The sequence below is a fragment of the Bombina bombina genome, chromosome 3 (genome assembly GCF_027579735.1).
Source record: "Bombina bombina isolate aBomBom1 chromosome 3, aBomBom1.pri, whole genome shotgun sequence".
In the NCBI taxonomy this organism is placed as follows: domain Eukaryota; kingdom Metazoa; phylum Chordata; class Amphibia; order Anura; family Bombinatoridae; genus Bombina; species Bombina bombina.
In genome coordinates, this window is record NC_069501.1 from 540390762 (window position 1) to 540414908 (window position 24147).

Consider the following 24147-nt stretch of genomic DNA (forward strand, 5'->3'; position numbering starts at 1 on the left):
CCCGGTCTTAGCTTTTGAACCAAACGATCCACAACTTCACTACTACTGAGACACAACCGCTCACACTTGGAACACTCGGATCACGGAGGAAATTTGTCTATCTAAAAAGCTGGAAATTCAGAGTAGACATACCTGTATGAAGTTTTCTCTGGAGTTCAGCTATTACCATCAGGGACTTTTAACCTTAAAAAAGGACTGTATTAAAAGTAATTGTAATTGTATCAGGTACCTTGCATTATAATATAAGCTATTTTAGCTACACTGTTAGTTTCTTTATATATTTATTTATATCTAATTTATTACGTGTATTAATTGTTCACTATTTGACGCCGGCATCTTCTTTTATTTAATTTTTTATTTGTCATATTAAATAATCTTTTTATCTGACATATTTGCTTTTGCATATATTTGATGTACTACAGATATTAACTGCATTCACTTGTTATAGCCACGATTCTTTAGGATTCATTGTATTCACATACATTTAATCACATTATATTTATCCACATTTTTATACATATAGTACATCATATACTACAGAGTTTAGTTATAAAACTTATTTCTATGTGCACAGACACTTTGTTATATACTCTTAGGCGTCTTTAGATCTCTTTAGCTGTATAGCGCTATCCCAAACCCCTTTTTTTGAGCTACATTTTTGGGTGATCCTTTTGGAGGTTAGGTCACCTATATGGGATTAGCCAATAAGAGACAGAGTGTAGTATCTTTAAATCACTCCCCTTTTTTTCATTCAAGCTACGTTGCTCTACCCAGCTCGTCTCCGTATCCACACATTACCAGGTCCGAGACTCTTTGAAACCCCCTGAGAAGCGCAGGAATTCTTGGACCAGCATAGAAGTGCCCTCTCTTCCTCCTCAGAACAAAACCAATATTCTTCTGGTTGATGTTTCTACCTCCAGGTATACTCCTACACAATGTAGCACCCTGTTGATGGGGTACGGTAACTATACTAAAATTGAGGACAGTTAATGAATGAAGATCCTCTCAGGTTGTATGAAAGTTTATGTTATATACTGTTTGAAATGTTTTGGTTGGTAAAATGTTTAACTGTGAGAGATTGACGGTTGTTGGGTAACTTGTCCTTGGATACCCACCTTTGCTGAAGTGGTGTTGATGACCCTATGCTTATATTTATATCTATATCTTTTTATATGATCAATTGTTTAGTATGCCCCAATGAAGGGTAAAATAATATCCTGGAATGTTGGAGGAATAAATTCCCCTATCAAAAGAAAAACAATCCTAACCTTTCTTAAAAAAAAACAACCTGTGCAGATATCATGTTGCTGCAGGAGACCCACCTTAACTATTTTGAGCATGAAAAGATTAAAACAAATTGGATATATGAAAACATTTGCGCCCCTTATAACAACTCCAGCAGGGGTGTGGCATTGCTGCTACACAAAGACTTTAAATGTGAAATTGATGATTGTAGACCCAAATGGAAGATTCGTGATACTCAAATTGAAATGGCATGATCAATGGTATACTATATGTAATGTCTATAGTCCTAATCAGTGCAGACCAGGTTTTTGGCGGGCATTAATCCAACACTTGGTTCCTTTTTGGATACTAGGCTCATTCTTGCTGGAGACTCTAATATGACTCCAAATCCTGTACTAGATAGGTTCAGAGTCCTGGAGAGGCCTCATGTAACTTTGCAACCCTACACTCCTAATACGTATACACAGAAAATATTCAACACTTTATATTCCACACTAGGCTTTCAGGATATCTGTAGAAAACAAAACCCTACAGAACGAGACTACACTACACTACTCCTCTAGGGCACATAATACGCTCTCTCGTATAGATCTTTTTTTGACATCAACTTCACTAGAACTTCTTATTACTGAAACTAAGATACACAATATCACCATATCAGACCATGCCCCACCATGCTCCTGTTTCTATGAGATTATTTCCTACTTCTAGCCCTAGCAATAAAAGAGTGTTCTGCTTCCCCTCATATCTGCTAACTTCACCGGAATTTCGAGCATACCTTGTGAGACAGTGGGATGACTTTACACACAACGACATATCACATAAACACACCCCAGAACTCTACTGGGAAACAGCTAATGCAGTTTTAAGAGGGGACATTATAGCTTACCTTACCAAAAAGAAAAAATTACACGACAGCAGGGAAAAGCAATACAACGATGAATTGACAAGGGCCTATGTAAAGTATCGACAATTCCCAAACACAACAAACAGACGACTATTTTCAAAAGAGAAAAGAAAGGGACACGTTTCTCCTTCAAAACACTATACACCAGGAGAATAGGAGACAGGGCAGATTTCTGAGACACGGAAATAGAACGGGCAAGTACCTTGTCTCGTTAATTAAGATCAAGCAAACCAACAGATGTATCCCAGTGTAACATCTCCTGTCACTTTAAGAGCTAATTATCAAATTTCCTTTAAAAGGCTTGTTCTCCCAGAATACATTGCTTGGTATTCTGTTTGTTTCCCAGATTGAACTCCAGCCTCTCGTATCTCAGTCTGCCATCCTGACATCTGAGAATAACCTCCAGAGTATTTACTTAACCTTATCCAGGTTTTTGTTTAGCTCATTTGCTTCTTTGAACTACGCTCTGCTGACTTAACCTCCTACTTGCTAACGCTGCATCTCTTTCCTACCAACTGAGTTTGTTTTATCAGTGAATTCCTTCAGTAGCAGACTACATCGTCTCCAGTGATGTCACCACAGCTGCTCCTTCACTTCCTGGTTCACTGGACCGCTGAGACACGCTGCCTGTTTGTTCAGCGTGTATGCAGGCTGACTTCTCTGTTTGCTCCACTAAATCCTCCACAAACTGAGACTCACAGCACCTCTCCTTAAGCAGGATATTTGTCTCAATATCCTTTTACCTCTCAGACTTGGTTTATATGCACAACTATTCAATTTTATATAATATGATATCATATCTCCATATTATATGCAAGTATATACTTAAATAATTAACCCTTAACTGTAACCCACAGTTCATGGGAAAAATAGTTAAGGGCCAAATTAAATTAATTACCTTCTTTCTTGCTACTAGGTTGTTAAGATATAATAACCTAGAACATTTAAAGGTACAAACCTTTCTATAGAGAATAAGCACATTCAGATCATTGGATTGTCTTTGAAACAATATTGTAATATTTAAAGAGATATGTACATAATTCTCAAGGTAAAGGTTTTATTAAGTATTCAAGGTATTAACCATTCAAAAATAATTTGGGTTGTTACACCCAGTTATTAAGAGAGGGGGATCTTTCACCCGTAATACAGCTGACATAGTGGCAGAATTTACAGAATTCTTTGCAAATCTATATACAACACAACCTGCCAATCTTGACGCACAAAATAACTTTTGGAAGAGAGTTGTTTTACCCAAACTTTCCCCCGACCAAAATAAGAAGCTTAATGATCCAATAACACCGGAGGAGTGCAGTTTACGATACAATCCTTGGCTTTGGGGAAGGCACCAGGTCCGGGCGGACTGCATACAGAGTTCTTTTGTATGCTTACTGACCAGATCACCCCCGCATTAGCTCACTTATTTAATAGCTACTTCACCCACTCACAACGACCCTCAATGAATTTCTCAGCAGCCAATATTTCGGTCATTCATAAATCGGGAAGGGACTCCACACTAGCTGACTCCTATTGACCCATCTCCCTCCTTAATGCCGATTATAAGGTGCTGATGAAGCTCCTAGCCAATCATCTTACATTTTTATTACCCACACTGCTGGACCCCGACCAAACTGGCTTTACAGTGAGGCGTACCTCCGTTACTAATATTAGACGGGTCCTTCATGTTTTTGCCCATTACTGGAAGAGAGAGGGGAATGGGCGGGATTTACCGGAGGCCTTCCTGCTCTCATTAGACGCAGAGAAGGCCTTCGATAGAGTGGAGTGGAGTCACTTGTTTCACACTATAGGAAACTTCAGAATAGGTGGTTGCTTCCTTGATTTTGTAAAAAATATATATACCAGTCCTGTTGCATACCTATTGATTAATAACCATTACTCCCCTCCTGTGGCATTGCATAGAGGACAGGGATGTCCCTTATCCCCACTCCTATTTAACTTGGCTCTTGAGCCCCTAGCACTTCACCTGAGAGCTATCTTCCCAGGTGTTGAAATACAATCGCACAAGATGCAGATCACCCTTTATGCCAATAACATGCTTTTGTTTGTCTCTGACCCTGAAACATATGTACCTAAAATACTAGAGGCCATCTAAATGTTTGGGGAGTTCTCGGGATATAAGGTGAAAGTCGGTAAATCAGAGATTTAAGGCTTCGGCGTGGGGAGGGAGATCATTTTCTTCCCCATTCCGTACGATTGATAACTATTTAACTTACCTAGGGATCCACATTGCAGCAGGCCCTACCAACTTCACTCCGATATTGCATAATATCAAAAGTGATTTAAATAACTGGCAACATCTGCCTCTCTCATTTATGGGGAGAGTGCATATAATTAAAATGAACATATTGCCCAGACTGCTTTACCCTATGCAAATGCTCCCCATCATCTTGAGGCAGGGAGACACAACAACGCTTCAACGTACGTTCCGTAATTTTCTGTGGAGAGGGGGAAAGCCCGAGGATCAGCCTAGTTAAATTATACCTACCCTACATGAAGGGGGGTTTAGGCATCCCTAATACTACATACTATAATTGGGCAGCCCTGACCAAATTTATGTTAGACTGGCAACAAAACATGCAGCATTTCTCCCTCGCACAACTGGAGAGCTCTTCTCTCCCACAGATGTTGTTATCTTTCATTCCTCATGCCTTTGGCACCGAGTTAACTCCACAGATTAAATCTCATCCAGTGTTTCGAGATATAGTGAGAGCCTGGCCACTAATGCATAGACATATAGGGATAGAACCTTCACAATCTTGCTACTTACCCATATGTGGAAATCCTAGATTCACACCAGGCTTGATATACCCAGTCTTCCGTGGGTTGGAGAGTTTGGGAATCACTAAAATTGGCGCACTTTTTGACATCTCTAGTAAAACTGTCTTGCCGTTTGATACACTATGTAGGAGATATTCTGTTACCCCAAATCAAAGATTTGCCTACTTTCAGTTGCGCCATTATGTCAGTTAGATCCTAAAACCATTGAAGATAGTTCACGCTAGATTTAAAATAAATAATTTTGCCACTTCCCCAATTTATGAATTATTGATTCAGTCTAGGTACACCAAGACGCAGCAGGGTATGTTACGTATTTGGAATAAAGACACAACACGTATACACACAGCAGATGAGATACATTCCAATCTAAAACTGACCTGGACTGCTACTCTAGCGGCAGACCTCAGAGAATCCCAAATTATTGTTGTATACCAGGATTACCTAACTCCAAGCAGACTAAGTAAATGGAGGAGAGACTTCTCTAATGTTTGTGGTAAATGCTCTTTTCCAGACCCTATTTTTCTACACTACATGTGGTACTGTCTCAAGGTTCGTAGGAATTGTGTCTCTTATTGGTTGTCAAGCCTTTTGGGTCCATCTATTTCACTCACCTTGCACAATGTGTTGTTTTTGGATGTACAGCCAGATGACAAATGTAACCAAAATTTTTTAATTATCTGTGTACTTCTAGCCAGAAAATGTGTATTTTGTAAATGGATGAATAGCTGTGCTCCATCTTTACTGCTTTTGAAACACATGATACTGAAATATGTGATGTATGAACAGCAAGATACCATGACAGATATAACCTTGAGAACCCCACACTTCCTGGCTAAGTGGAAGTGTTGCTTAGACCTTTCACTTAAAAAACAACTTCTAACACCCTTTAAAAACACGTTATATATGCTGGAGGCAAATTTGCGGGGTGAGTGGGATATTTGGAGAGAGTAGCTGGTGGTGGAATGAATGATATCTAATAACCATACTGATATCTGTTTAGTTTGTAAAATTTCTTGAGTTTGCTTAGTCTACTAAACCTGTTTTAGAAATTGTTTAAGACAGCAAGTGCTGTCTTTGTCTGAGATGTTTTTCTAAGGAACTGCACATGAGGTTCGTTCAGTGTCCACTGTTAAATTCAGTTTTAAAAAGAAAAAAAAAGTTACATGTCAACAACTGGACTCGTACCTCTGATGCCCTCTGAAAGACTTTTATCAACTAAAATGCTGCTGGATTTTGCGGCCGGGACTCTGTTCATTATTCAGGCTGGTACCAATTGTGGAATACTATTGATGTATGTATTATCCAAATGATTGACATGTCAAAAAAAAAATATAAAAAAAAAAAGAAAACACATGGTATGGAAATGTTACTTAACACTTATTTATTTCTACTTGACTTTACTTGACTTTGAATGTGAACACTTTATTATTTTTGGATATACAATATACTCTTATGAAAATGTGAATCTGATTCAGACATCATGTGACTGTGATACACAAAAACTTTGAGGACTCGATTGAGAACTTTGATAGTTGTTGTCAGGGTACCAGGAACCAGGCAGAGACGTAAAAATTCTAACTTAATCACACCTCTATTAAAAAATAAGAAAAAAAGTATAATGAATCAAAAAGCCAAATGACAAGCCAGGAGTCAAAGCTAGAGCAGATAGTCAGACGAGCTGGTTCAGGAACCAAAACGAGCAGTCAAACGAGTGGGGGTCAGGAACACGAAGATCAGCGAAGTCAGGAGCTAGCCAGGGATCAGGAATCAGAAGAGACGTAAAAACAAACCAGGTTATACACAGAGTCAGGAACACAGGAACTCACAGAGAGATCAGAGACAACACAAGGGCTATGGCAAACATGACTGAGGCATAAATAGGGAGTGATGACATCATTCTGGGACTGCAACCTGTCTCTGTCTGATGATTTTCTCCAGTTTGCCCATAAGAGGGAACCTGGGAGTAGTGAACAGTATTACACACTCTGCTACAGGCAAGGAGAAAAGACAGGTAAGTCTATAATGGCAGCCAAGATAAGCAAATAACTATTGAAGTCAGGGTGAAACCCTGACAGTTGTGTTTGATGACACTTTTTGATTACAATTTTTGATTGGATACCAACAATTTTTATTAGAGAACATTTATTTTATTGGTTACTTTGAAACTATTGTGAAAATGTATTGATCGTTTTGTCACAAAGGAAGAATTTCCGGCACTATTGTGCTTCCTCTCTTTAGGATTCTAAGAGAGGTTCTGCACTTCATCTGTCTGAGAGGTTCTACACTGTCAATTGAGTACATCTATAAAATTATCACTGACCATCCATCTTTGCTCAATAACCTTAGTCCTTAGTATCAATATAGCAAAGTTACTTGGGGAGAGTGTTTTTTTTTTTTACAGACGAACGTTTTTTGAAATAAGATTAAAGAATCAAAGTGGCTACTGTTTTCCACTCTATCTGAGTTATTATACAATTTCTTCCTCTTACTATTCAACACTGATCCAGTACAGGAAAATCTACTTCAAGTGTAATTTACAATCAAGTATACTGGACCAAGCAGGAACAATGGAAAAGGATGTTGATTAAGAAAAATGCAGGATAAATAATTTACATACTCTGCTGAAAAACAGATTAGCAAGAGTCTTCAATTATATGCTATTATATGCTCACTATGGTCCTGATGATCAAAAACTCGCCATAGTGAGAAATCACGCAAAATCTTTGGGGCCTTTTTTAGCATTAAATTGGGACGTAGAAACTAGGAAGGCAGCGGTCCGGAGAGACGAGAGTAGTCTTTTCCTATTTATAATTATCTGATTGTACCTATCGTATACATATTATACAGTTTGTCAGTATAGGTTTTTGATCATTTTATAATGAAGAGTAAATCTGATGACTTCTCCAGAAATTTCTCTTGGGGGGTACTTCCAGGAGGCCCACCAGTGATTTGTGGGTGGGGCCTTGACGGGTGGCCAAGTCGATGTGCACCACCGATGGGACCGGGAGTGTCATGGGTGGGTTTGGGTGGCCTAGACGTGTTGCAGGCGGAGATGGCTGGAGCTTTCCCAGTGCCTGGGCAGAGTGCTGGTGGGAAGCCACTGTTGGGGGGGGGGGCAGCCTTTATGCTGGAGGAGCTAGTGTCCCCTTTAGCCCCCATCTGGTGACACCACTGAGGAAATCTTACACAGACCAAAAGATGTCCACCAAGGGGAAGAGTATAGAGGAAAAGGCCTTGAAAATGTTGCAAAGTTCTCCTGCCTTTCACCTGGAAGAGTCTGGTTTTGAAGAGCAGGATGCAAGTAGTATTGCTTACCAAGTTCCCCATTATAGTGATAAAATGAAAAGCATGTATTTTTTTATCACGTGCGACCCTGCACCTTTATGTGATTACTCCCACAAGGAGGTTAAAAATACAGTGAAAAGGGGGAACTTAAGGGTGGGGCCATGACTGGTCACAGTTTTGTTTGCTGCTCCAGCTTTGAAGATCTATCTGTCTAAAATTGTTTTATTTAGATGCCATCTTGTATTAAAATATATATACACTGAACCAACTAAAGAGGCTCTATCTGATGACTCTAGTATTGAGAAGATTGCTGCCAGCAACAAGGCTCCAGAGCTTTTCTTGAGGCTGCGGCCTCCCACTAACCCCCCGGCAGAGTACTTTCAGTCTCTGTAGTTTTGCAACGCAGAGTGTGCCCTGTACATTTCTCCTATAAGCACTACTGATATTCACTAGACTGATAAAAAAATTCAAATGGAACTTAGGAAAAGCATGCATTTTTGTGGAGCGTGCTTCTATTTTGAGGAGGTGGTGTGGCTTATTATAGCTTGCTAGTGAGGGTTTCTTTATCATTGCTCTACAACAAAAGACGTCTTTATGTATTTATTTGTATGTTTTGTTAACTATTGCATTATATTGTCTATACTGATTTCTTAACACTTAGGTCGGCTGCAGATATTTATGTGCCGGAAAATTTGATTTTATTGGCCAGATTTAACAAGCAGTGGATGCTGCTGAATCCGTCCGAAGTTTCCGGCTCGCCGGAAACTAAAGTTAAAAAGCAGTGGTCGTAAGACTGCTGCTTCTTAACTTCTCTGCCACTTTTTAGGTGGCAGACTGCAATCATCCTGATCCGATCCGATCGGGATGATTGACACCCCCTGCTAGCTGCCGATTGGCATATGCTGTCGGCATTTAGCGATGCCGGGCTGACATGATTTGCTACAGTGAATCTTGTCCGCCTGGCACTTAATAAATTGCCGCCTATGGGGGGAGAATTAAACAACCCCTTAGAAGCTAATACTGACATTATTAGTAGGCTTTATTCGAGATCAGGTATTTGCCTCTGTTAAATTATAGTTAATGAGATACCCTAAAGTTCCAGCCTAGGTTACAGTGCTAGATTGTCCTTCCTCCTAGTCACACTATCGCCTAGATTACGAGTCTTGCATTAGCCTTAAAAAGCAGCATTGAGGGGTCCCAACGCTGCTTTTTAACGCCCGCTGGTATTACGAGTCTGACAGGTACAGGTGTACCGCTCACTTTTTTCCCCCGCGATTTTAGCATACCGGAAATCTCCTTACGTCAATTGCGTATCCTATATTTTCAATGGGATTTGCCAAACGCCGGTATTACGATTGCTGGAAAAAGTGAGCGGTACAGCCTCTCCTGTCAAGACTCCTACCGCATTTAAAAGTCAGTAGTTAAGAGTTTTTTATGGGCTAACGCCGTAACATAAAACTCTTAACTAAAGTACTAAAAAGTACACTAACACCCATAAACTACCTATTAACCCCAAAACCGAGGCCCCCCCCCATCGCAAACACTTTTATAAAGTTTATAACCCCTAATCTGCCGACCGGACATCGCCGCCACTTAAATAAATGTATTAACCCCTAAACCGCCGCACTCCTGCCTTGCAAACACTAGTTAAATATTAACCCCTAATCTGCCGTCCCTAACATCACAGACACCTACTTACATTTATTAACCCCTAATCTTCCGCCCCCAACTTCACCGCCACTATACTAAATTTATTAACCCCTAAACCTAAGTCTAACCCTAACACCCCCTAACTTAAATATAATTTAAATAAAACAAAATAAAATTACTACAATTAAATAAATTAATCCTATTTAAAACTAAATACTTACCTATAAAATAAACCCTAAGCTAGCCACAATATAACTAATAGTTACATTGTAGCTATTTCAGGGTTTATTTTTATTTTACAGGCAACTTTGTATTTATTTTAACTAGGTACAATAGTTATTAACTATTTAATAACTACCTAGCTAAAATAAGTACAAATTTACCTGTAAAATAAACCCTAACCTAAGTTACAATTACACCTAACACTGCACTATAATTACATTAATTCCTTAAACTTACTACAATTAAATACAATTAAATAAACTAAATTACAAAAAAAACAAATTATAAATTACAGAAAAAAAATACAGATTTTTAAACTAATTACAGCTAATCTAATCCCCCTAATAAAATAAAAAATCCCACCAAAAAAATAAAATTCCCTTCCCTATACTAAATTACAAATAGCCCTTAAAAGGGCTTTTTGCGGGGCATTGCCCCAAAGTAATCAGCTCTTTTACCTGTAAAAAAAAATACAATACCCCCCAACATTAAAACCCATCACCCACACTCCCAACCCTACGCTAAAACCCACCCAAACCCCTTTTAATAAAACCTAACACTAACCCCTTGAAGATCACCCTACCTTGAGACGTCTTCACCCAGCCGGGCCGAAGTCCTCCAAGAAGCCGGGCACAAGTGATCCTCCAGACGGCCAGAAGTCTTCATCCGATCCGGGCAGAAGAGGTCCTCCAGAGGGGCAGAAGTCTTCATCCAGGCGGCATCTTCTATCTTCATCCTTCCGGCGCGGAGCGGGTCCATCTTCAATCCAGCCGACGCGGAGCATCCTCTTCCAACGAAGTCCACCAGACGAATGAAGGTTCCTTTAAATGACGTCATCCAAGATGGCGTCCCTTGAATTCCGATTGGCTGATAGGATTCTATCAGCCAATAGGAATTAAGGTAGGAAAAATCCTATTGGCTGATGCAATCAGCCAATAGAATTGAGCTTGCATTCTATTGGCTGATTGGAACAGCCAATAGAATGCGAGCTCAATCCTATTGGCTGATTGGATCAGCCAATAGGATTGAACTTCAATTCTATTGGCTGATTGCATCAGCCAATAGGATTTTTCCTACCTTAATTCCGATTGGCTGATAGAATCCTGTTATTAAGGGGGGATTGGGTGGGTTTTAGAGTAGGGTTGGGTGTGTGGCTGGTGGGTTTTAATGTTGGGGGGGTATTGTATTTTTTTTTTACAGGTAAAAGAGCTGATTACTTTGGGGCAATGCCCCGCAAAAGGCCCTTTCAAGGGCTATTTGTAATTTAGTATAGGGTAGGGAATTTTATTTTTTGGGGGGGCTTTTTTATTTTATTAGTGGGATTAGATTAGGTGTAATTAGTTTTAAAAATGTTTAATTTTTTTTATTTTCTGTAATTTAGTGTTTGTTGTTTTTCGTACTTTAATTTATTTAATTTTATTTAATTGCAGTTAGTTTAGGTAATTAATTTAATTGTAGTGTAGTGTTAGGTGTAATTGTAACTTAGGTTAGGTTTTATTTTACAGGTACTTTTGTATTTAGTTTAGCTAGGTAGTTATTAAATAGTTAATAACTATTTAATAACTATTGTACCTAGTTAAAATAAATACAAAGTTGCCTGTAAAATAAAAAAATAACTTAGGTTTAGGGGTTAATAACTATTATAGTGGCGGCGACGTTGGGGGCGGCAGATTAGGGGTTAATAATTGTAGTTCGGTTGCGGCGACGTTCGGGGCGGCAGATAAGGGGTTAATAAATATAATGTAGGTGTCGGTGATGTTAGGGGGGACAGATTAGGGGTTCATAATGTAGGTGGCGGCGGTGTCCGGAGCGGCAGATTAGGGGTTAATAATATAATGCAGGTGTCTGCGATGTCGGGGGTGGCAGAGTAGGGGTTAATAAGTGTAAGATTAGGGGTGTTTAGACTCGGGGTTCATGTTAGGGTGTTAGGTGTAGACATAAATTTACTTTCCCCATAGGAAACAATGGGGCTGCGTTAGGAGCTGAACGCTGCTTTTTTGCAGGTGTTAGGTTTTTTTTCAGCCGTCTCAGCCCCATTACTTCCTATGGGGAAATCGTGCACGAGCACGTTTAGCCGGCTCAACGCTACCGTAAGCAGCGCTGGTATTACAGTGAGATGTTGAGCTAAATTTTGCTCAACGCTGACTTTTCTGAGGCTAACGCCGGCTTGCAGAAAACTCGTAATACCAGCGCTGTCTTAAAGGGACACTGTACCCAAAAAATTATTTCGTGATTCAGATTGAGCATGAAATTTTAACCAACTTTCTAATTTACTCCTATTATCAAATTTTCTTCATTCTCTTGGTATCTTTATTTGAAATGCAAGAATATAAGTTTAGATGCCGGCCCATTTTTGGTGAACAACCTGGGTTGTCCTTGCTGATTGGTGGATAAATTCATCCACCAATAAAAAAGTACTGAAACCAAATAAAAGCTTAGATGCCTTATTTTTCAAATAATGATAGCAAGAGAACGAAGAAAAATTGATAATAGGAGTAAATTAGAAAGTTGCTTAAAATTGCATGCTCTTTCTGAATTACAAAAGAAAAAATTTGGGTTCAGTGTCCCTTTAAGTGAGCGGTGAGAAAAAAAGGAGCGTTAGCACCGCACACCATTACCGACAAAAACTCGTAATCTAGCCGTAAATCTTTTAAACAGTTATTTTTTAGATTTACATTTAGCTATAACATCTTATCCTACAGCTTGGTGCCTATTTTAACTTGCATAATGTTATGATGTATATTTGCAGAATTATTTCCTTTAGGATGTAAAACATTAATGTCACAAATATCTCAGGATTCAACTGCTAAGGAGTTAACTTTGTGTAGCTTGCACTCAAAACAGTTATTTGTTTTCAAGAAGAATTGTGTTTGTATTTTCTTTGAAGTGCCAGAACCCCCTAAATAGCCACCAAATGTTAGTGTGTATGCATTGAGTCATAAAGTCACAGAGATACACAGGATAAAGTTTATGGCTTAAGCTGTCAATAGAATGCCTGATGCAAAACAGGCTCTTCATTACAAAAACTGACCAGGTCACTGACAGGACATTGGTATATTATGTACATATGTGGTTAAAACTGTTATAACCTAAAGGAAGGTAAATATGACAACCTATGGCATATTTGATATCAAAAGGATTCTCTCAATAAGACTAAAAGGTTCTAAATATGTAAATATAGAAATTTCTTACCTAGCAGGAATGATAATGGATTGTATAAATTCAGGCAAGAAATTAGTCTATTGAAGGTTGTAAAGACAGGGGGGTTTCTTAGCCTGCCCAGGAGGGTGTGGTTAAGCAACCTGATCTCTGAAAAGTAGAGTTTAAGAATCTTATTTTTTAACAATAAGATTGTCATTCTTACAAGGGGAGCTGCTGTACAGAAGTAAGGAGCCATCATTTTCATGCTAGCCCCTGGCGCATATCTTGAAGACTAGGAAAGTATTCAATTCTGTTTTTCTCCTTTTTATTTTAAAATACTGTTTGCGTGTGTAATTTTATTTGTAACAACTTTTTATTAATAATGCATTGTGCATAATATTTTTGGCATAATAAATAATTCCTTTATTAAGTTTGGCCTTTGTCTAATAATTGAACCACGTTACTGAAAGAGACTGGAATATTAGAACTGTATAATTTAGGTTATTTTCTGCTAAATTGTATTTCTAGAGTTAATGTGTAAAGTCTGGGGTTTTCCTTAAGATTTTCCCTTTAATAAATTTTAGGTGGTGGCAGCATTTGAGCTATAGGATTTATAGTTTATTGTGGGTGGCATTGAAAAGGGAGTGTTGGGCATTTCTCTTACGTCTAGTACAGATTAAGGGAGTGAGAATTAACTCTTGCACCCACTAAACTGAATCACAAGCTTGCCTGGTGTGGCTAGATTGTGACCTATAGGTGACAGAAAAGGGGGCTGAAAACCCTTTCTGTGCCAAATAAGTGACTGGCGCAGGGTTGGATAACCTTGGTTCGTCACAAATTGGTGGGCAGCGGTGTAGATAATTTTTTTTATTATTATTAGATTTTAGTGCTTGTGGATTTGCTAGTGTGAAAATCCCGGTACTAAAAGAAATTGTTTCCTACAATTTCCAAAGGCTAAAACTCAGTGCATTATATAGTCACACATTGCAAACAGTCCCCTTCCCTATTCTCTGTTTTTCTATTTTATTTTTGCTATGGAGGCATACGAGCAGCGATCTAGAGAGGCACTTATACTCCTATGCCAGGAGCGGTATATTCCAATACGTTCAAAGAACAAAGATTTACTAATACAAGCTCTTGTTGAATATGATAACAGCCATATCACACCAGTTGAAGTCTCAGGAGAGATGTCTGCAGCTGTGGGCAGTGATTCATCAGGATCTGGGGATCCATTGGACTGTTATTTGCAAACTGTTCTTAAACATATGGGCTCAGTGGATGCAAGTTTGCGCATGGAACTGATTACAAAGTTTTATGAAAGACAGGCTGCTGTAGCTGAGATAGAGGCTCTGGCAGCTGAAAGACAGGCGGCTGAACGACAAGCGGAGAGAGAGTATCAGCTACAGCTTGCACGGTTGGAGAGAGGGATGGTCTCACCTGTTGTTAGTGAACCTAGAGACCCCCCTGCTCCGAGAGTGCGTGCAGAGAATTTTCCCACCCTGGAGAAAGATGGAGATGTGGATGTATTCCTGCGTAGCTTTGAGAAAGTTTGCAGACAGTTCCAGTTGCCAAGGGAGCAGTAGGCCAAGTACCTTACCCCTGGCCTGAAAGGTCCTGCACTGGAGGCGTTTGCTGAACTACCCCCAGAGTTTGATCAGGACTATGATTCCATTAAAGCTGCACTGCAAAGAAGATACAATCTTACTCCTGAGGTGTACAGAAAGAAATTCCGTTCTCTGCAGAAAGGTTTGTCAGAGAGCTATATTACAGCTGTTGGGAACTTGAGGACAGCCTTTAAACAGTGGGTCAGAGGATTAAAAGTTGCCACTATGGAGGAGCTGGAAGATTTGATTGTGAAGGAACAGTTTATGCAGCTGTGCCCAGCCGGAGTTCAAGAATGGGTTTTAGATCGGAAGCCCATAACAGCATTGGAAGCTGGCGAGCTGGCTGATTTTTACACCGCTAACAGGTCTCCAGAGAATGGGAGGAAATCCTTTTCTAAGGGGGGATCCACCTGTAAAGGAGCTGCTGCACGACCCCCCTTCACAAAACCTGCTGTGCCTTTATCCAGTGTGTCTGCTCCCTCTGGGAAAGGAGGGACGAGTGCTGCATCTGGGCAGGGGGATACCCGCAGATGTTTTGTTTGCAACAAAGTGGGCCACATCAGCTCCACTTGCCCAGAGAGGATTAACTTGGGGCAATCAGCTGGAGGAAGTAATCCCTCAGAAATACCAGCATCTATTTTGTTTGTTACCTGTCCAGAGGAAAACAACCATGAGAACTTGCAACCTGTGACTGTTGGAGATAAGGTAACCCTAGGGCTAAGGGACACAGGTGCAGAAGTGACTATGGTGCATCCAAAGCTAGTGAACTCTGAGAACATTATCCCTGGAAAGACTCTAGCAGTTAAAGGGATTGGGGGAATGAAACTTGCAGTGCCTATGGCATGTGTATATCTTGATTGGGGAGTGGGGAGAGGTTTAAGAAATGTGGGGGTATTTGAAAATATTCCTAATGATGTTTTACTGGGTACTGATTTGGGTAGATTGTTATCTCTTTATGTGCCTGACAATGCTACATGTGACCTAGTGACATTAGTTGCAGACCCTTATGTGGAAAGGGCTGTGTGTAAAAATGCTCAGAGACATTATGACCAGGAGGGAGAACAGAGTGCATGTATGCGCAGGGCTGTGCCTGAACTGGGGGTGTCTGTGCTGAGAGGTGAAGCTGTACGAGGAGATGCTGACTGGGGAGAACGACAGACAGACGGTGTGTGTCTTCCTGTACTTAAACAAGCAGTATCGGCAGAATTACCATTAGCTGTTCAGGGTGAGACTGATGGGGGAGAAAGGCAGATAGACTGTGTGGGTCTGTCTGTGCCTGAACTGAGTTTACCTGTACAGGGAGAAGCTGTTTGTGAGAGAAGGCAGATGAGGGGAGCGTGTCTGCCTGTGATTGAATCAGTGGATTCTATAGAAGGAGGTGAGATTGACGGGGGAGAGAATGACTGGGTGACTGGGCCGCTGGATGATGTGTGCCAGTCTCTGCCAGGGACAATTCCGTACCCTGTGAAAAGACACAATAGTTGGGATAAATGGCAGAAGGAAGATGTGTGCTTGTCTGCACCAGTGTCAAAAGGATACCAGATTCTGTGTGATTATGCAAAGTGGCAGACTGACTGTGAGAGAGAGCAGGGGGGCAAACTAGCCCACTCTATGACAGAAGCAGCAAAGCCACAGATTTCAGACTGTGTGGGGGAGGAGGGTACCGGATACTCTTTGAGGGACCCCCAGAGTGAGTGTGAAAGATTGTGGGTGACAGAGACCCCAGTAACCTCAGCTGTGACCTATAAACAGACTGCACAGGCTAGGGGACAGAGACTGACACAGACTGCAGGCACAGGGGGGAGGAGTACAGAGCAGTGTATTTACACAGCCCCACAGTGCCATTCAGCAAATACACTGATAGATGTGCAGCATCAGTGTCCCCAGCAGTTAGAACCCACAGTCAGGAGGAGGGGGGCAATTAGTCAACCCCCTACCAACCATAACAGAGTGCAGGAGTACAGGAATTCTACTCCAGTGGGAGGGCAAGAGCCTATGGTAGTTAAGCAGCAACTGACAGCACACAATATGTTTAGAGAGCACACCCTAGGTAGCAAGACACTAGGTTTCACAGGCACCTCTGTAACAGGGGATGATGTGTTACTCCTGGATAAGATGCAAACCTTATTGGGGGAGGTACCTGCAAAACCCAGAGATGCCATATTCTCACAAAAACAGTTGCAGGAGTTTACTGCCAGAGAGGGAGTGTGTGAGATGGTCCATAATGTTCTTGTACTCACGCCCATGAGACAGAACAAACTAGAGGCTGCATGGGAGGGGCCCTGCAATATATTCAATCGGTTGGTTAGAGCAACTAGTGTGTCACTTTTAAAAGGAGGGCATCCTGCTGCCAAAACTGCTAGGTGCAATCTGTCTGGCAATGGTGTTCTCACCGCAAGGGGAAGCTCCTTTTGATACGCATCGGGATCGGCTCGTAGCCACCCCCTTTTGCGTCTCTTATTGGGGGAGGTGTCACAAATATCTCAGGATTCAACTGCTAAGGAGTTAACTTTGTGTAGCTTGCACTCAAAACAGTTATTTGTTTTCAAGAAGAATTGTGTTTGTATTTTCTTTGAAGTGCCAGAACCCCCTAAATAGCCACCAAATGTTAGTGTGTATGCATTGAGTCATAAAGTCACAGAGATACACAGGATAAAGTTTATGGCTTAAGCTGTCAATAGAATGCCTGATGCAAAACAGGCTCTTCATTACAAAAACTGACCAGGTCACTGACAGGACATTGGTATATTATGTACATATGTGGTTAAAACTGTTATAACCTAAAGGAAGGTAAATATGACAACCTATGGCATATTTGATATCAAAAGGATTCTCCCAATAAGACTAAAAGGTTCTAAATATGTAAATATAGAAATTTCTTACCCGCCCAGGAGGGTGTGGTTAAGCAACCTGATCTCTAAAAAGTAGAGTTTAAGAATCTTATTTTTTAACAATAAGATTGTCATTCTTACAAGGGGAGCTGCTGTACAGAAGTAAGGAGCCATCATTTTCATGCTAGGCTGGCGCATATCTTGAAGACTAGGAAAGTATTCAATTCTGTTTTTCTCCTTTTTATTTTAAAATACTGTTTGCGTGTGTAATTTTATTTGTAACAACTTTTTATTAATAATGCATTGTGCATAATATTTTTGGCATAATAAATAATTCCTTTATTACGTTTGGCCTTTGTCTAATAATTGAACCACGTTACTGAAAGAGACTGGAATATTAGAACTGTATAATTTAGGTTATTTTCTGCTAAATTGTATTTCTAGAGTTAATGTGTAAAGTCTGGGGTTTTCCTTAAGATTTTCCCTTTAATAAATTTTAGGTGGTGGCAGCATTTGAGCTATAGGATTTATAGTTTATTGTGGGTGGCATTGAAAAGGGAGTGTTTGGCATTTCTCTTACGTCTAGTACAGATTATGGGAGTGAGAATTAACTCTTGCACCCACTAAACTGAATCACAAGCTTGCCTGGTGTGGCTAGATTGTGACCTATAGGTGACAGAAAAGGGGGCTGAAAACCCTTTCTGTGCCAAATAAGTGACTGGCGCAGGGTTGGATAACCTTGGTTCGTCACAATTAATATATATTAAGGTTTGTAGTTCACTTTTAGGATAAAAAAGGTGCCTGGATATATGATGACATAAGGTTTAAAATTTTCCCAATGACATCATAGTACATTTTGGGCTGTAATGTTTTACAGTTTTGAGGGTAATATCATTAACTCTTATTAGTTCCCCTCACTTCTTTATCTGTTTAGTAATTATCATACCACACATTTAACTTAGAGCTTATGCTATGTACTATATGTGTTTGCAAATACGTCATAGACAACTGAAGCCGCATATTCTGCACAAATTTTGAGTCACACAATTTCAGTTTATACTGTTAATGACAGCAATCATTTTTTTTCTGTTTACCTTCTAAACATACCTGTATATGACCTAAAAATAATCTTTATGGGTCCAACAGTGACCCTATTTGTCCTATTTGTTCTATTTCTAAGGTAATATTTAGTAGTCCACGAGAGGCCCTTGTTTACTATTTGGGGACAACACACCACTAGTTATCTGTTCACATTTGATGGGGATAAATATTTCCATATACTGTATAAATAATTAAACATTTAGGTGCTGCATCATTTGCCTACTTTTTCGTGCAGACCATTACTTTGTTCTGTAACACTTATTTGCTTATTTATTTTTGTTCAGAACCGTGTATTTTGTGACATATTACTTTCTTTTTTATGCAGAATATTATATTTTGTGACGTTTATATTACTTTCCTTTTCATGCAGAACATTGTATTTCGAGACACATTTTATTGTATGACAAGTCTGAAAATGTTAATGTACTGAGTGTCTGTACCTGTTTGCTAACACCTCAAAAAAAATTTAAATAAAAAAAAACATAGCGAAAGTACCACTCACACAACCCAGCCAGTGCAGGTGAGAGCATCAGTTACAGCCTCACCTATTGCCTGCAGTGCTTGTGAGAGAGACTATTAGTTAAGCCTCACCTAGTGCCTGCAGTGCTGGGGATAGATCACATTAAATAAGCCTCACGTTGTGCCTGCAGTGCTGGTGATAGATAACATTAAATAAGCCTCACCTTGTGCCTGCAGTGCTGGGGATAGATAACATTACATAAGCCTCACCTTGTGCCTGCAGTGCTGCGGATAGATAACATTAAATAAGCCTCACCTTGTGCCTGCAGTGCTGGGGATAGATAACATTAAATAAGCCTCACCTTGTGCCTGCATTGCTGGGGATAGATAACATTAAATAAGCCTCACCTTGTGCCTGCAGTGCTGGGGATAGATAACATTAAATAAGCCTCACCTTGTGCCTGCAGTGCTGGAGATAGATAACATTAAATAAGCCTCACCTTGTGCCTGCAGTGCTGGGGATAGATACAATTAAATAAGCCTCACCTTGTGCCTGCAGTGCTGGGGATAGATAACATTAAATAAGCCTCACTTTGTGCCTGCAGTGCTGGGGATAGATAACATTACATAAGCCTCACCTAGTGCCTGCAGTTCTGGGGATAGATAACATTAGATAAGCCTGATCTAGTGCCTGCAGTGCTGGTGATAGCATTAGGTAAGCTTCAGCTGGTGGTAGATAGCATTAGATAAGGTTCACCTAGTGCCTGTAGTGCTGGTGATAGAAATCATTTGATAAGCCTCACCTAGTGCCTGCAGTGCTGGGGATAGATAACATTAGGTAAGCCTCACCTAGAGCCTGCAGTGCTGGTGGTAGATAGCATTAAATAAGCTCCACCTAAAGCCTGCAGTGCTGGGGATAGATAACATTAAATAAGCCTCACCTTGTGCCTGCAGTGCTGGGGATAGATAACATTAAATAAGCCTCACCTTGTGCCTGCAGTGCTGGGGATAGATAACATTAAATAAGCCTCACCTTGTGCCTGCAGTGCTGGAGATAGATAACATTAAATAAGCCTCACCTTGTGCCTGCAGTGCTGGGGATAGATACAATTAAATAAGCCTCACCTTGTGCCTGCAGTGCTGGGGATAGATAACATTAAATAAGCCTCACCTTGTGCCTGCAGTGCTGGGGATAGATAACATTACATAAGCCTCACCTAGTGCCTGCAGTTCTGGGGATAGATAACATTAGATAAGCCTGATCTAGTGCCTGCAGTGCTGGTGATAGCATTAGGTAAGCTTCAGCTGGTGGTAGATAGCATTAGATAAGGTTCACCTAGTGCCTGTAGTGCTGGTGATAGAAATCATTTGATAAGCCTCACCTAGTGCCTGCAGTACTGGGGATAGATAACATTAGGTAAGCCTCACCTAGAGCCTGCAGTGCTGGTGGTAGATAGCATTAAATAAGCTCCACCTAAAGCCTGCAGTGCTGGGGATAGATAACATTAGATAAGCCTCACCTAGTCCCTGCAGTGCTGGTGGTAGATAGCATTAGATAAACTTCACCTAGTGCCTGCAGTGCTGGTGAGAGATAGCATTAGATAAGCCTCACCTAATGCCTGCAGTGCTGGTGAGAGATAGCATTAGATAATCTTCACATAGAGCCTGCAGTGCTGGTGAGAGATAGCATTAGATAAGCCTCACCTAGTCCCTGCAGTGCTGGTGAGAGATAGCTTTAGATAAGCTTCACCTAGTGCCTTCAGTGCTGGTGAGAGATAGCATTAGATAAGCCTCACCTAGTGCCTGCAGTGCTGGTGAGAGATAGCATTAGATAATCCTCACCTAGTGCCTGCAGTGCTGGTGAGAGATAGCTTTAGATAAGCTTCACCTAGGGCCTGCAGTGCTGGTGAGAGATAGCTTTAGATAAGCTTCACCTAGTGCCTGCAGTGCTGGTGAGAGATAGCATTAGATAAGCCTCACCTAGTGCCTGCAGTGCTGGTGAGAGATAGCATTAGATAAGCCTCACCTAGTGCCTGCAGTGCTGGTGAGAGATAGCATTAGATAAGCCTCACCTAATGCCTGCAGTGCTGGTGAGAGATAGCATTAGATAATCTTCACCTAGAGCCTGCATTGCTGGTGAGAGATAGCATTAGATAAGCCTCACCTAGTCCCTGCAGTGCTGGTGGTAGATAGCATTAGATAAACTTCACCTAGTGCCTGCAGTGCTGGTGAGAGATAGCATTAGATAAGCCTCACCTAATGCCTGCAGTGCTGGTGAGAGATAGCATTAGATAATCTTCACCTAGAGCCTGCAGTGCTGGTGAGAGATAGCATTAGATAAGCCTCACCTAGTCCCTGCAGTGCTGGTGAGAGATAGCTTTAGATAAGCTTCACCTAGTGCCTGCAGTGCTGGTGAGAGATAGCATTAGATAAGCCTCACCTAGTGCCTGCAGTGCTGGTGAGAGATAGAATTAGATAATCCTCACCTAGTGCCTGTAGTGCTGGTGAGAGATAGCTTTAGATAAGCTTCACCTAGGGCCTGCAGTGCTGGTGAGAGATAGCTTTAGATAAGCTTTACCTAGTGCCTGCAGTGCTGGTGAGAGATAGCATTAGATAAGCCTCACCTAGTGCCTGCAGTGCTGGTGAGAGATAGCATTAGATAAGCCTCACCTAGTGCCTGCAGTGCTGGTGAGAGATAGCTTTAGATAAGCCTCACCTAGTGCCTGCAGTGCTGGTGAGAGATAGCATTAGATAATCTTCACCTAGAGCCTGCAGTGCTGGTGAGAGATAGCATTAGATAAGCCTCACCTAGTCCCTGCAGTGCTGGTGAGAGATAGCTTTAGATAAGCTTCACCTAGTGCCTGCAGTGCTGGTGAAAGATAGCATTAGATAAGCCTCACCTAGTGCCTGCAGTGCTGGTGAAAGATAGCATTAGATAAGCCTCACCTAGTGCCTGCAGTGCTGGTGAGAGATAGCATTAGATCAGCCTCACCTAGTGCCTGCAGTGCTGGTGAGAGATAGCTTTAGATAAGCTTCACCTAGTGCCTGCAGTGCTGGTGAGAGATAGCATTAGATAAGCCTCACCTAGTGCCTGCAGTGCTGGTGAGAGATAGCATTAGATAAGCCTCACCTAGTGCCTGCAGTGCTGGTGAGAGATAGCATTAGATCAGCCTCACCTAGTGCCTGCAGTGCTGGTGAGAGATAGCATTAGATAATCCTCACCTAGTGCCTGCAGTGCTGGGGATAGATAGCTTTAGATAAGCTTCACCTAGGGCCTGCAGTGCTGGTGAGAGATAGCATTAGATAAGCCTCACCTAGTGCCTGCAGTGCTGGTGAGAGATAGCTTTAGATAATTATAAAAAGTTTCCAAAGTACTTATATTATCAAAGTTGCTTAGTTTCCATGGTATTCAGTGTTGAAGAGCTACCTAGGCAGGTGTTTGACAGGAAAATAGTGCTGCTATCTAGTGATCTTGCAAATGGATAATATTCTTGCAAAACTGCTGCCATAAAGTACACCATACACACACACGCTCGTAAGCTTAAAGGGACATTAAACCAAACATTTTTCTTTCATGATTCAGACAGAGAATACAATTTTAAACAAAATTCCAATTTACTTCTATTATCTAATTTGCTTCAATATTTAGATATCCTTTGTTAAAGAAATAGCAATGCATATGGGTGAGCCAATCACACGAGGCAAATATGTGCAGCCACCAATCAGAATCTACTGAGCCTATCTAGATATGCTTTTCAGGCAGGAATATCAAGAGAATGAAGCAAATTAGATAACAGAAGTATATTAGAAAGTTGTTTAAAATTGTATTCTCTATCTGAATCATGAAAGAGAAAATTTGGGTTTAATGTCCCTTTAAGTCCTCCCTACTTTTCAACAAAAGGTAACAAAAGAACAAAAAAGGTGATCAAAGTAGTAAATTAGAAAGCTGTTTAAAATTGTATGTTGTACCATTCACTATTGCAGCAGCTTCGTGTGGCGGAGCATACCCACATGCTAAACCCTGAGGATCCTTCGTGCACCTCCCAACTAAAAAACGAAAGACAGTCCCTCAATAACCTTCTATATAGAGAGGCACACAGAAAGGCTTTATACCTCAAGAAACTGTGCTTTGTGGAGGGAAACAAAGCAGGTATCCTACTAGCCAGGGTTTTAAAAGCACAAGCTAACAGTAACTTTATTCACAAGATGGTGTCTCCTATCAAAGCTATTATTTTCAATTGTAAAGGCTTTGCAGTGACTTTTACAGAACTTTACACAATATCCCTACCACTGAATACTCCTCTGACATTACGCTTATGGATCATTATCTGAATGAATCTCAGTTACCCACATTACTTTACCCAGTTTTTTGGGAGTTGGATGAACCCATCACAACCCAAGAAATTTTAGATGCAATGAAGGACACCTCTCTCCACAAGAGTACTGGTCCAGATGGCCTGTTGGCTAAATAAACAATTTCAGCATATCCTTGCCCCGCACTTGGCACTATTATTTAATTCCCTAGATCAGTGCTTTCCAAACTGTGTGTCATGACACATTAGTGTGTCGGCAACAGTGTGTGTGTTTTCCTGCTTCAGAACAACATTTTTTTAATGTAAAAATATTTTCTTTTTGGTTTTCGACTTTCCGCCTGCTTGCTACATATATATCACATGGTTGACTCGTGATTGATACCTAGTGGGTCACAGATCATCTTAACCTATTGGCGCAGCTCAGTGGGAACTGAAACTATTCCCATTGGCGGCTTTGACGGCACATTGGCTCCTGACTGCTTGTATAGTCTCCTTAATCGGCTCGTGATTGCATGTGTTGTCAGTGAGTGGGATAGCAGTGTGTTTCTGTTATTCAGAAACTGTGTTCATCCCATTAAAATAGTAAGTAGCTA